Source organism: Hevea brasiliensis, chromosome 10, assembly GCF_030052815.1.
Source record: "Hevea brasiliensis isolate MT/VB/25A 57/8 chromosome 10, ASM3005281v1, whole genome shotgun sequence".
Lineage (NCBI taxonomy): Eukaryota > Viridiplantae > Streptophyta > Magnoliopsida > Malpighiales > Euphorbiaceae > Hevea > Hevea brasiliensis.
In genome coordinates, this window is record NC_079502.1 from 99,983,637 (window position 1) to 99,997,434 (window position 13,798).

Genomic DNA, 13,798 nt, shown 5'->3' on the forward strand with positions numbered 1-13,798 from the left:
GTAATGGATATCTATTCTTTATTGTCACCTTATTCAACTGCCGATAATCAATACACAAGCGGAGAGTGCCATCCTTCTTCTTAACAAACAACACTGGCGCTCCCCAAGGTGACACACTAGGGCGGATAAAGCCCTTGTCAAGTAATTCTTGCAATTGCACTTTCAACTCTTTCAATTTTGTAGGTGCCATTCTATATGGCGTTATGGAGATTGGGTCCACACCAGGCATAACATTAATCTCAAACTGTACCTCTCTTTCTGGAGGTAATCCTGGCAATTCATCAGGAAACACATCTAGAAAGTCACATACCGTAGGGATGTCCCTCAGTGCTGGACTCCCCACTTGGGTGTCTATCACATGTGCCAAGTATGCTTCACACCTCTTTCTGATCATTCTTCCGCTAGTGCAATTAAATGATGTTTGATGGCGAAATGCCTCTCCCCATGTATTACCACATCACCATACAAAGGAGACCAAAAGTGACTGCCTTCGCCTACATACCAATCATGGCGTGATGCCTCGCTAACCAATCCATGCCCAAGATGATATCATACTCTCAAGGGCATTTCAATCAAGTCTCGACAGAAAACATGTCCTTGGATCACCAAAGGACAGTCTCTATAAATTCTGTGACCGGACCTCTTGTCCTAATGGACTAGTTACTAGCACTTCAAAACCCATTTGCACACATGGAACAGCAAGTGAACTGACTATGCTAGCACTAACATATGAATGGGTTGAACCCGGATCAAACAACACAAATACATCTTGACCAGAGATAGAGAATGTACCAGCTACCACATCGAAAGTCTCAGGCTCTTCTCGCTGTCTCATTGTGTAGACTCGGTCAAGCACTTCCTTGCCGATTGACCAATCGTGCTCGATCGGCAAGGTGCCTCTACCGCCTCTTCCTCCGCCAAATGACTGAACTCGGGAGCAGGACTCAATAGATCCTCGGCAGTAGTAGGAGCTGGAACAAATCTCAAGACGGAGCACTAGTGCGTCTCTTGCTAAATGACCCTTGCCTCCACGATTAAAGCAGCTCCGGTGGCCCAATAGCACTCCCCCCCATGAATCTTGCCACAAGTCTCAGAGGGGCGTAATGTGAACCCTCGCCGATCGGCCGGACCTAGGGGTCTCGCTAGAAAATCTGCCTCTACTAAATCTTCCACCTCGACCCCTGCTGGGTCCACTAAACTTCTTTCTCTTTCCAGGGGTAGCACCAGCTCTCCAGCTCAATTCTGCTTCAATTCTCTCCAGCTCAAGTGCTTGAGACTTGAGCTCTGAGAAGTTGCTGTGTCTGAATCCCACAACTTGCATCCTTATGCTGGGCTTCAAACCAGTCTCAAATCTCTTGCATCTTGCCTTGCTGGTAGAGAGGAGACTCCCTGCATAGTGACTTAAGCGAGAGAACTCCCTCTCATACTCTGCCACTGTTCTGTTGCCTTGTTTCAAACTCAAAAATTCTTGCAATTTCTGATCAACATATACATCTGGGATGTATTTCTGTCTGAACTCTCTGATGAAGTCATCCCAGGTTAGCACTGGTGGTTAAGCTAAGCTGTGGGGGATGGTCTTCCACCAATCATATGCATCCCCTTACAGTAGAGACACAGAATACTCAAACTTTAGTTCATCTTGGCAGTGCAGTTTCTTAAACACTCTGTCCATTCTTTCAAGCCATTGCTCTGCCTCTAAAGGGTCCACTGTACCCTTAAATTCTGCAGCCCCATACTTCAATAATTTATCATACTGTCTGGCTGGAGGCAGTGGTTGTGCCACAGGTGTCTGAGGTGGAGCTTGAGCAGGCATACCCCCAGCCATTTGTTGAAACATCGCAGCCATCTGCTGTGCGAACTGTGCAGGGAATTGCGGCATTTGTGGGGCTGGTGCTGTTGAGCCACTAACATTCAGTAAAGCCGGGGCTTCCCCTTGTGCCTCAGCTTCAACAGATTGCTCAATTGAGCGATCCCCTTCTTCCATTTCAGGCTGAAGTTAGGGTATCTCCTGAACAAGTAACACATGGAGATTTCCCTCCGTTAGTTCATATTCATGATGTAATGCACTGTATGTAACAAAAATGGACATTGAGCAGCTATACTTAACAAAAAAAAGACACAAATTCACAATTTAAAACATACTTCAAAAACTTGCTCTGATACCACTAAAACATGTCACACCTTACCCCTCTGTAAGGCATAACATGATCCCGTAGAATACTTAATGAACTACTGAACTTCACCTACCGATAACTCATTAAGCACCCTACAAGGGATTTTAAAACAAATTTCTTACTTTTGGTAAGTGGTGAGCATTCCTAATAAGTATTTAAAACATGTACTTAAGTGGAAAGCTAGTTGGAAATTTTGGTCCATTTTATTTTTCCGCAAATTTTATAAAAATTTTGACAGAGTTCTGTCTGTATTTTGAGAAACCAGTTCTTCAAATACCTGTAAAAAAGCACTTCTAAAAATTTTTCTCAACAATTGCTTCAATTTCATACTCAATCTCAATCAATTTCTCAACTCATTTATCAACTTTCAAATTTCAAATCCACTATCCAATGACTATCAAAATACTAACAATCCATTTCATTCCATTTAAATAAAATAGTTACATTCATAGTTCATTAGGGACAAAATAATTTAAATACATCATTACAAAATTTACATTAAGAGAATTTCAAACTATTATATATATTACAACTTTATACAAATTTTATACAAACTTCATACAAATTTTTGTACAAACTGCTCAAGAGCCATTTTTACATGTCCATACATTTATGTGCAATATATACATCAAAAGAAATATTTACAATTAGGGTATAAATTATACCCGATGACTTTAAGCTGATAGCTCTTCACACCTCAAAGTGACTCGATCTGCTTCCTCTAGTTCTCTAAATCATGACAAGAATAAAGCTATCGCTGAGTACTAGGACTCAGTGGTGCACAACATACTAAAATAATATTTATGCAGAACTTAAATCACATTTATTCGAAAATTTGACTGAACATGATAATTAAATACAAATCATGCATTATGAGATTTTAATCCCAAACAATTTCATTTTGAGGTATCAAATCACATTTCATAAAACCCACAGTTAGATCATGCCATTCGAAACAAATAGAATCTCAATAGCCAGAGGCTAAAGAGAAATCACATCACAAGGCTAGCTAGCTCAAATATATGGATATCCATTCACACCCTCTTCTACTGGCACACCTCAACACTTCTCTAGAGAAGGAATCAAAATTCGAAACAAATTACCCCCACTAGTCATGCTAGTGAGGTGTTCAAATATATGATCATGACACTGTGGTTTTAAAACTTATCTTAATAATTTGCTAAACATTGTCATTTCAAATATATACAATAACTTTCAACAATTTAAGTCAAAACATCATAACTAATATCACAAATAAATTTTCAACAATTCAAAGCAAATGTAAAATACATATTTCATTCACTTTATCAATACATTTTAAAGCATAGTGATGTTGTGCACAAACCTCAAACGAGTCGTCTGTTGGCCTTGACTCGACTCCTCGGGTTCTGTCCCGATATTCTTTTCCACTGAAATACGCAATTTTATAATGTTTCAGTACTAGAACTTAAAATAAATCCAAAATAAATTTAGCTTCACATTTACCTAGCTTTAACGTGTTAAATTCGACGTTCTCGAAATTTTGTGTTTCGAGTTACTATTCACTGCACTATTCAAGTCAAATTGTTGACTTTTTAAGACTTAATAGGTATGGGAACTCCAACTTCACCCACATACCACATTTTGGTCACTAAACTTGTTGGTTTTGGTCATTTTCTCAAAACTTAGGTCTTTTAGGCAAAATTGCCAATTTTCGGTTTTGGAGTCCTAAGTTGCACTGTTTCATTGGTCCTTTCACTGTTGGAATTTGGAAAACCTTCCTTCATAGAAAATGTTCCTTATTGTCTTAAGTTTATTCTCCTTTTTGAATCACCCCAATTGGAGTTTTGTAGCTCAAGTTATAAGCAAATTATGTTTACTGTTCATGCTGCAGAATTTTATTCTGGCAGATTATTGATTCCAACTTCGTTCAGCAATTTGATCAAGTTAGGTCCATAATTTGGTCTAATTTTCTTCATATGAAATGTTCTACTATGTCTTAGGTTTCCATCGGTTCAAGAATCGCCTAAATCGGAGTTTTCTAGAGAGAGTTATAGCCATTGAAACTTTACTGTTCATATGGCAATCTGCAGTTCTGCAGATTCAGGTCACCAACTTTGCTCAGTATTTTGATTGGGTTAATGGCATAATTTGGGTTGGTGTTCTTCATAAAAGTTTTAGATCTATATCTTATCTAATTACTGGTAAAATTTCAGGTCATTTTGACCTGCCTAGCTCGAGTTATGACCAAATGAACAAACACTGTTCATTTGGTCAGTTTGTGCAGAGGCAGCCTGCGATTTTCCGACTTCGGCCACTTTGTTCACTAGGTTTTAGTCACTTTTTGGGCAGGCTTCCTAAATGAAAATTGTGTCATTTAGTGCCTATTTTCATCCCCAATTGGTCCCATATCCATTGGACTTGTAAAATTTCATTTTTGATCCCTCAAAGGAAATTTTGGTCATGCTGCCAGCACATGACCTTATCCAATCCGAATTGGCTTTTAATTCCAACACTTCTAACACACCTCATTTGGTCACAAATGACCATTTTTCACTTCACATTAGGCCAAATATATCATTTACCAATTTCTCCAAATTTTTGCCTCAAAACCCTAGGTTTCAAATCCTAACCACACTAATTCATTGTAATTAACTAATTCAAAGCATATAAACACAATCTTTCAACTCATTCAAGCATTTTAACATGTTTAACTCACTCAAATTCATGCAAATCACTCTCCCCTCCCTGCTGGACGAATTTCAGTTTAGTCCCTCATGCATATTTTTTTTCATTTTAAGCATATTACAAGCTAATTCAAGCTAAAAACACAAGAAGTAAACTAATTCTTGCACCTTAAATCACTAACCTTTGTGTAGCAACTTCTAACTCCCCTTTTTTTTTTATTTTTCTATTAGTTCTTTAATTTAATTCTCGATTTCGAAGCTTTCTTTTTTTCCGATTTTATTTGACAGTTAGGTCAGGAGTCAGCTCTCAGGGTCAATTGACCAAATTGCCCTTTGCCGGTTCAACCCGGTTTGCAATTAATTCCATATTTCTTCCGGCTTCCTGACCTAATTATTTGACTGGCTTAATAGTTATTTTTCATGATTTTCTCTTTTCCACTGTGTTTGTAAGGGTCCTAAGGACCGCGGCGTCACTTTTTACGGTTCGAAATTTAAGTTTAAAACGACTTCGCAGTCATTCCCGAGAATGTCACCCATCGCTGTGACTCTCGGCTCGTTTAACTTCTTCTGTTCTGTTTTTCTTATTTATACTCAACTAATTGAACATTACTAATTATTTGTGTTTATGGCATCTCTAGTTGTCTTAAGTGTGGTTCTAATCTCCTTAATTGTCCGGACCGACACCGATCACCGGAACAGTGAAATCTACCAGGCTATGCAAACGGGGTGTTACAGTGTATCAGATAATTTCTCAAAATATCTTATCCTAGCCATATTAATGGCATGATAGGTTAATTTTGTAATTGAGGATAGGCTTCAATAATTGATGTTAAAGCTGGAATCGAAGAAAACGATAAAAATCGGTGTTACCGAAAAATCGAGAATGCAATCCGAATAGGGGCATTGTGGTCATTTGACACCCTGAGTTGTCTTTTAACCTAAATTTCTATTAAAAATAAATGATATTATACATGAAAAATGTCATGAAAAATTAAATTGGTGGTACCTAGTTTAAATAGCAAAAATTAGGAGCTAAATGAGGAATATGAAAACTTTAGAATATTAAATACTTAATCTAAGTTAATGGTCCACTAACTCCACTTAAGTCGACATGTGAGCAGCATATTTTGGGTAGAAACAACTCACCTTCTTCAACCTTGGACAGCCAGCCGAAAATGGTGAAGGAGAATTCCTCCATGGCCGAATTTGGAGAAGCTTCATGCAAGCATGATCCAAGCTATTTTTCCACTAGCTCCCTTCACTAAAGTTCCTCTACACCACTTGGGCAGTAGATAGGCAGCAAGAAGATCAAGTTTAGTCAAGGTTTTGAAGAGTTTCCAAAGTGGTAAGTAAGTATTTTTTATGCTTGCTTCATTAAAGTTTGTGTGGGTGTTATGGGTAGTTGAATTGTGGAAGGAATTTTGGAGTTTGATGTTTTAAGGGAGATGTATATTTTTGGCAGCCATGGAAACTCTGTAAGAATAGTTATCTTTGCATGTGAATGGTAGATTAAAGTGTTGATGAAGTGTTTATATGTGTAGGAATAAATTGGGTGATGTATACTAAATGTATATGTGAATGTACACTTGACTTTAGAAGCTTGGAAAGCTAATTGAAGAAGATTACAATTCGGCAACTTGAAGTGTGAACCAAAAAAATGTTATTTCATGGTTTGGTTTATGGAATTTTATTGTTGAATTATGGTGCTTGTTATGGTAGCATGTACATATGTATGAAGGTGTGAGTTTGAACATGTAAATGAGCTAGGTTATGTGATTAAATTGTTGTAATTTGAACTTGGAAAATTTTGGACTATAATGTGCATATTGAGTGTGGTTATAAGCTGCCAAAATGACCAACAATGTGAAGTAAAATGTGTTTATGTTATTGTACAAACCAGAAATGGCATGAAGGAAATGACTTGGTAATGTTAAATGTGTCCTTTGATGAGTGATGAACAATGTGCAATAGGGCAGTGTGTATTTTGGCTTAGAACCTTAAGTGTGTGGCTCCAATTTGTATGAGACCAATTGGAGCTGAAACTAGGCACAAAAAGTGCCAACTTTCATGAAGGAAGCTTATCAAAATTCTGCTTGAAAGGTAACTTAAAAAATGACCAAATCCGGATTAGTGCATTTAAGGCTTGAAAATTGACTATTTGGGCAGCAGTTAGTGTTTTGGCCATAACTCACTCAAAACAGGTCCAATTGACCTGAAATTTTTACCATGAATATTTGAGACATATATCTACAAGTCTTATGAAGACACCAAAGCCCAGAAATGACCATAGGCAAGTCAAATAGCTTACACAAGTTCAGGTCCAAAAACTGGCCGAACCAAAATTGACCTAAAAATGACCTAAAGTGACCATTTTGGTACATTCTAACTAGCAATAGTAAAATGACCATAACTTGGTCTAGTAAACTCAGAATTATCTGAAATTTTGCCCCGCGTGCAATAAGACATAGATCTACGAGTTTGTAGTTTTGACCGAAACCCGAAAACCGAGGGAACTAGGTCATCCAGTTAGGTCAAATTAGCATACCGAAATCTGACAAATTGCAATAAAATGCAACATACATAAGAATGAATTGGGTAACATGTACCAATATTAAAAGGCTATCAAATGTGACATATTGGTAATATTAAGACCTAATTCACCTAGACTGCATCGAGGGTCAACATCTTAGGTTGACTAAGGAAATAATAGTATTCAATAAATTAATTATTAAGCATTATCGATAGAGACAGTTTAAATGAGTACTGAAACACTTCAAATTGTGTGTTTCAGTTAGCAAAGACTCAGGCAAAGAGAAGGAAACACTGAGTCAGAGGCAAAAGACAGTTATCAGAGGTTTGTGCACAATAGTTATTTCTTTTGAATTTTTCAATTGAAATAAATTATGATTATTTGTATGTTATTGTTTTAAATTGTGTTTGTGCACAATAATTTTGACTTCTTATTTTCTACTTAAAAATTTAATTGAACATTATAGTTTTAAATTGTGTCTGTGCACAATACTTTTTATATTCATTGCTTTTACTAGAAAATTTATTTGGAGAAATGAGTTATGAATAATTTTTTATTGTTTTGGCTTTGAGAATCGTATTTGGAAATTATTGTGTTACCTACTTTGCAAATGAAAATTTTGAGATAAAATGTGATTTGGGAATTGTATGAAATATTGTGATTTGAAATTGTTTTAATTCACACTTGGCATGACACTGTGATTATATTCCTCCCTCTTTGACTTATCAGTCTGGGGTGAGTGTGATTATATTCCTCCCTCTTTGACTTATCAGTCTGGGATGAGTGTGATTATGTTCCTCCCTCTTTGACTTGCCAGTCTGAGGTGAGTGTGGATGAGTACTCATTATTTAGCTAGCATCCTCCCTCATTGATTTTGATTATTGGGGTGAGTGTGTCTTGTCGTGGTGTACAACACGGCATGTGTGGAAAAATTGTGTCATGGCCTAAATTGTGTTATTGATTGACAAAACTGTATTATTCAGTTATTTGATCAAATGGTGTTATTGATTGGCAAAACTTTTTTATTCAGTTATTTGATCAAATGGTGTTATTGATTAGCAAAACTGTATTATTCAGTTATTTGATCAAATAGTGTTACATGAACTTTGTAAATTGTGAAATGGAATTGTGAATTATTTGATTTGTGAATTGTCAATAAAAGATTTATATATTGCATTTCAAATTGTTATTGTGCACCACTGAGTAAATTTTACTCAGCGATAGTTTTTCATTGTTGTCGCAGGTAGACAGACTGACAGGGCAGCAGACTAGGCTGCTAGTGCTTCAGTGAGAGATCATCGGGTATATTGAGTATACCATATTTTGCATTTTGTATTGTAATGTTTGTTCACTGTATGTATATAGTGTTCTTGATTTTGAGCAGTTGTAAATTAAAATTGTACATTGAAGTTGTAAAATAAATTGTAAATTATTTTGGTTTGTAAATATTGTGATATATTTCTTTTATCTCAGCCTTTGAAATTACTGAAAAATTATTGTGGATTTGAGTTGACTAAATGTTGAAGTTTGAGATTGAGAAATATATTTGAAGTGCTTTTTATAGGTTTTTGAAGAACTGTTTTACTCAAAATACAGTTAGCACTTCGCTAAAATTTTTACAGAAATTACTAATAATTCAAATGTGTTAGCTGTTTCACTTCAGTTCAAAAAAAAAATAAAAATTTAACACCTGTAAATAGTGCTCACCACTGTAAAAAGAAGTAAGAAAAGTTTTAAAAATCCCTTGTAGTGTATTTAATGGGTTATCAGTAGACAAAGTTGGTAATTCATTACGTATACTACGGGATCATGTATGCCTTACAGAGGGGTAGGATGTGACAGTGGGTGACAATCTCAGCTTCAGTCCCCTTTAAATAAGCTTCTTAAAAGGAGAATCAAGCTTCAAAACATAAGATGACCAAGAGATTCTCCTCAGAAACCCATTTGCATGTCACGGTATCTTAGAGAGAGAAAGAGAGAGGGAAATGAGAGTTCAAGTCCTTTTTGACCTAAAAACAAGCTGTTAGCCATTTTATAACCTCATTGTCGAAGGCCTTTTGACTGTCAAAAGTCATATTTTTAGCTGTCAGAGTCCATTCTATTCAAAAAAGATTTGAATAATAAAAGGGGCTTCGACTGACAAAAGTCCATATTTTAGCTACCAAAGTTTCTTCTGCCCCAAAAAGCACTTAGAAACTCTTTTGAATTAAAACATTTAAAACAGTTTCATTTTTAAATACATTTTGAACATATCATACATACATGCGCACTTTTTACCACCCTTCTCTTATCTATGGAATCTTTGAATTTGCCAGAATACTCCATCTATGATAGAAATTCTGATGTCAGGAAATGGTGGGTGCTATATTCTCCCCCCTAGGAACACTCGTTCTCGAATATTAAACAACTCATATAACAACATGAACACATAAAACATCACTTAGGCAAGCATAGCAAAATGTACCTAAAACAGGTGAGGGTATTACTGTAACATGGATTCACGAGTCTCCTACGTGAATTTTTCATGTTATGGCTATTCCACATAACTTTGACCATAGGTATCTCCTAGCTCCTCAGCCTTCTTATCTGCGTGTCCACAATCCATACAAGTTATTCTGCACAAGAAAGATCTTCCAAAATTTCCATGTTCAGTTCACTTATAACCTTGTTCGGAGCCGATACGTATTTCCTCAATATAGAGACATGAAACACTAAATGGATCCTCTTCATTTCTGGTAGCAAGGCTAGCTTATATGAAGTGAGATGAAGTGTAACAACTTGATTTGTTCTTAAAATAAAATATTTTAATTAAGGTATTATTTTATTAATATTTTATTCATTATCTTAAATTAATATTTTTTTATGATGGTTTTTCTTTTTAAAAGGAATATTATTTTGTTGTTGTTGTTGTTATTGTTGTTGTTGTGATTATTATTATTATCATATTAAATTAACGTGAATTTTTATTCTATACAATTTTAGTGGGTACTATTGTTTTAAATATATTATTATTATTATTTAAAAAATGTTATTTTATATACTTTTACTAGTATTTAATTTAATTAGAGTACCCTAGTACTCTATACCTACTTGAATAAACCAAAAAACTTCAAGGACTAAAAGGGTAATTAAAATTTCAAAAAAATGTTTTAAAAAATTCAGCAGATCCTCCCTTTCTCTCTCTTCTCCCCACATCCCAAATCCCTCACCCCCTTTCTTTCTTTTCCTTCCTGGAAGCAGGGTAACACCAGCCAGTCACCTCTACCTGCCTAGCACCCACCGACGACCGTGGGGGAACCAGAACGGCAGTGAACAATGGTGGTATAACTCCTAATGCGCATGCGCAGCAACCTTTTACCATGCGCATTTTTTAGCATCTCCGAGGATGGGCAGACATGGGATGATGGCAACAGGCTTTTGGCAGCTCAGGGTTCTTTTTCTGACTAAGAAATGGCGATTTTAATGGAGTTTTCGACGAGAATTGAAAAGAGAGAAAGAGGAGAGACAAAGTAGTGGCAGTGGGCTTTCTGGTAAGTTTTCAGAATATCTGATGTGGCCCAACCGCAAGTGCACAGGTCATACAAGTAATGTAGAAAAGATATCATTCCCACGAGGAGTTGTGTTAATGATCGAATTTTTCATATGAAAATTGACTAATTTGAATTATTTTTGAAATTAAAGCAATAAATTGATAGATATTGAAGTGTGAAATCTATATGTGTAAAATTAATAATCTATTCAACAATGTAATGATTTAACTAAATTTGCATCAAATTAAAATAAGCAAATTAAAATATGGCAAGATTTAAAATGACAAGTGATTAAATTCAATTAGAAATTAACAATGATAAAAAGGGCGATTCCGGAGTTCGGGAGTTCATATTCAAGCTATTTTGGGATTTTTAAATTGGTTATCCAATCTTATGGAACTTACGGGTTTTGAGGAGATTAATTCTTAAATCCTTTGAATACCCTTTCGAGTGGGACAAATAGTGACTTAATCAATCTAATCCTACTTTCGAGGAGTTAAAATTAATCAAGACCCATTAAGTTTCTTAATTAATCTGTAAATCCTCTTAATCCTTAGTTTATTTCTATATCTAAGTTAATTAAGTCTAATTTCTTGATTATCTATCACAAGGTTTTCTCCTTTTGGTGCTTCAACAATGGATTAAGAACAACACTTAATGGGATCTTACACTAAGCATGTCATTGAGCACACAATAAATGAATAAAACTCATTAAAATCACAAAATATGCATTACCCAATCAAAATCCATAAAATATCTCAAATATTACATCCCAACTCCAGAATCTAATGAAAACTACTCACTATCTATAATATTTATAAGGAATTCTGAGTTAATATGGAAATAAATCTTAAATCTAAGCTAAGAACTAAGAAACCCAATACAAGAAAGGTAGAAAATAGGCAAGGAAGGATGAAAACTCCAAATCTGGTCTAGAAATGGAGAGGTGACGTTTGCTCTATTTTCTTCTGACTCTTCCCCTACTGCTGCTCCCTTTTTTGTCTCCTCCTTCCTTTCTAAAATGAGATAAGGGCCTATTTATATCTTTTTCTGACAAGTAGCCCTAAAATAGTGTGTTTGAGGTGTAGTTTTTCATGTGGGAATCTTCTGCCAGCTCATTATGAAGACTCTATGAAACTGCATAAGTAGACTGCATAAGTTATGCACCCTATGCGCTGATAGGTTTTTGGGCCCTCTGTGTGAAGCTGCATAAGAAGGAGTAAGTCTGCATAAGTCATGCAGTGACTTATGCATTCCACAGAATGGAAAAATTGCTTCTTCTCCTGTGCGTAATCGCACAACTTATGCGGCAAGTTATGCGCAATTTGGCCACTGCATACTTCAACTTTCAAACTTGTTTTTGACATCTTTGGCTGTAGAAATCACTCCTCATTGGCAAAATTTCTTTTTTAGTCCCTCAAAAACACCATTTTTCCTACAAAACAAAGTAAAATTATAAATTAATCCAAAAATTGACAATCATGAAAAACTATCTAAATAACTAATAAAATTAGCTAAAAATGACTAACAATTAAATAAAATGGCCATGAAATTAAACCTAAATGACTATGCAAAATGCATGTATCAAATACCCCCAAACTCAAGTCTTTGCTTGTCCTCAAGCAAACTTTAAAATATAATGCAATTTTTAGGGGTGTCTTGTCCAAAGAGCTATGAAAATCACTTATTAAAGTAACTTAACATACCTTTAGCCATACCAACAATCCATATACCCATCCTTCAAGATGCAAAGAATTTAATGGTTATCTAAGCTTTCACCGCTTAGCCATCAAGTCAATTATCATCCAAAATTCCCAAACCAACCAATCAAAAGAGAGAGTCATGCTCAAAAGGAATTCTAGAACAATCAATAGCCAAAAGTGTCTCTATATAGAATGATGGAATTTAGTGAGTGAATGGATAATTTTCCAATCCCATAGGCAAATTCCCTACTCCTATCTCCACTAATGTAGCAAGTACTATCAAGAGATCAAAGGTCTTTTTAGGAATATAATGGGGCTATAGGGTTCAAAATGAGGCTAAGAAGAAAAAGGGTAAAAAGGATTCAAAGTATGAGAATATTTTCAATCTTGAAAATATAAGGTACACTTCTTATTATTTTTTTTTCTTTTTTTTTCTTTTTCTCTCTTCTTCTTTTTTTTATATATATATATATATATAAGGAGGAGAGAAATACACAATGAGAATTTTCAAGTGCTAGCATATTTTACAAAACACATAAAATGGAGGGACACTTTGATACTTTAAACTTGTATCTTATATTTTCTCTTGATGATTGTCCCTAAAAATGCCATCCCTAAACTCATTTCCTTTAATTACTTTGGGTGGATTTCTTTCAATTTGAATGACAATAGTGAAAAGCATGTATACTAGCACTTTTACAAGATGACAAGCATTTCTTCTCCCTTTCATTATTATATTTTTTCTTCTTTTTTTTTCTTTTTTTTTAATATGAATATAAAGTGTACCTAATATTATAAATAATTATTCTCATGAAAAGGGTTGGAGTGTTTGGTTCATTGGCTAGGTAGCAATAAGGGTTTCAAGAAAAATTAGGAATAAAAAGGCTCAAAGGGGTTTGCAAGGGTTAATTTTAATTAGGAAAAATGTCAAAGGTTTAAAATGAAAATGTTTAAATCAAAGAATGCCTAATCATCTCTCTTTTCAAGTACAAGCTGGTATTTCGCCTTGAAAGGTTTAGAAAATTTATTCTAGGATTAGTGAGACATCACTTGACTACCTTATATCCAATAACTCCCTCTAAACACTCCAATCTCTAAAGGATTAGTTGGATGACTTTTTGGCTAAGAAGATATAGGCAAGGGATAAACACTTCAAAACTTTACACCTTTTAGAAAACTTTCAATCCACAAACCC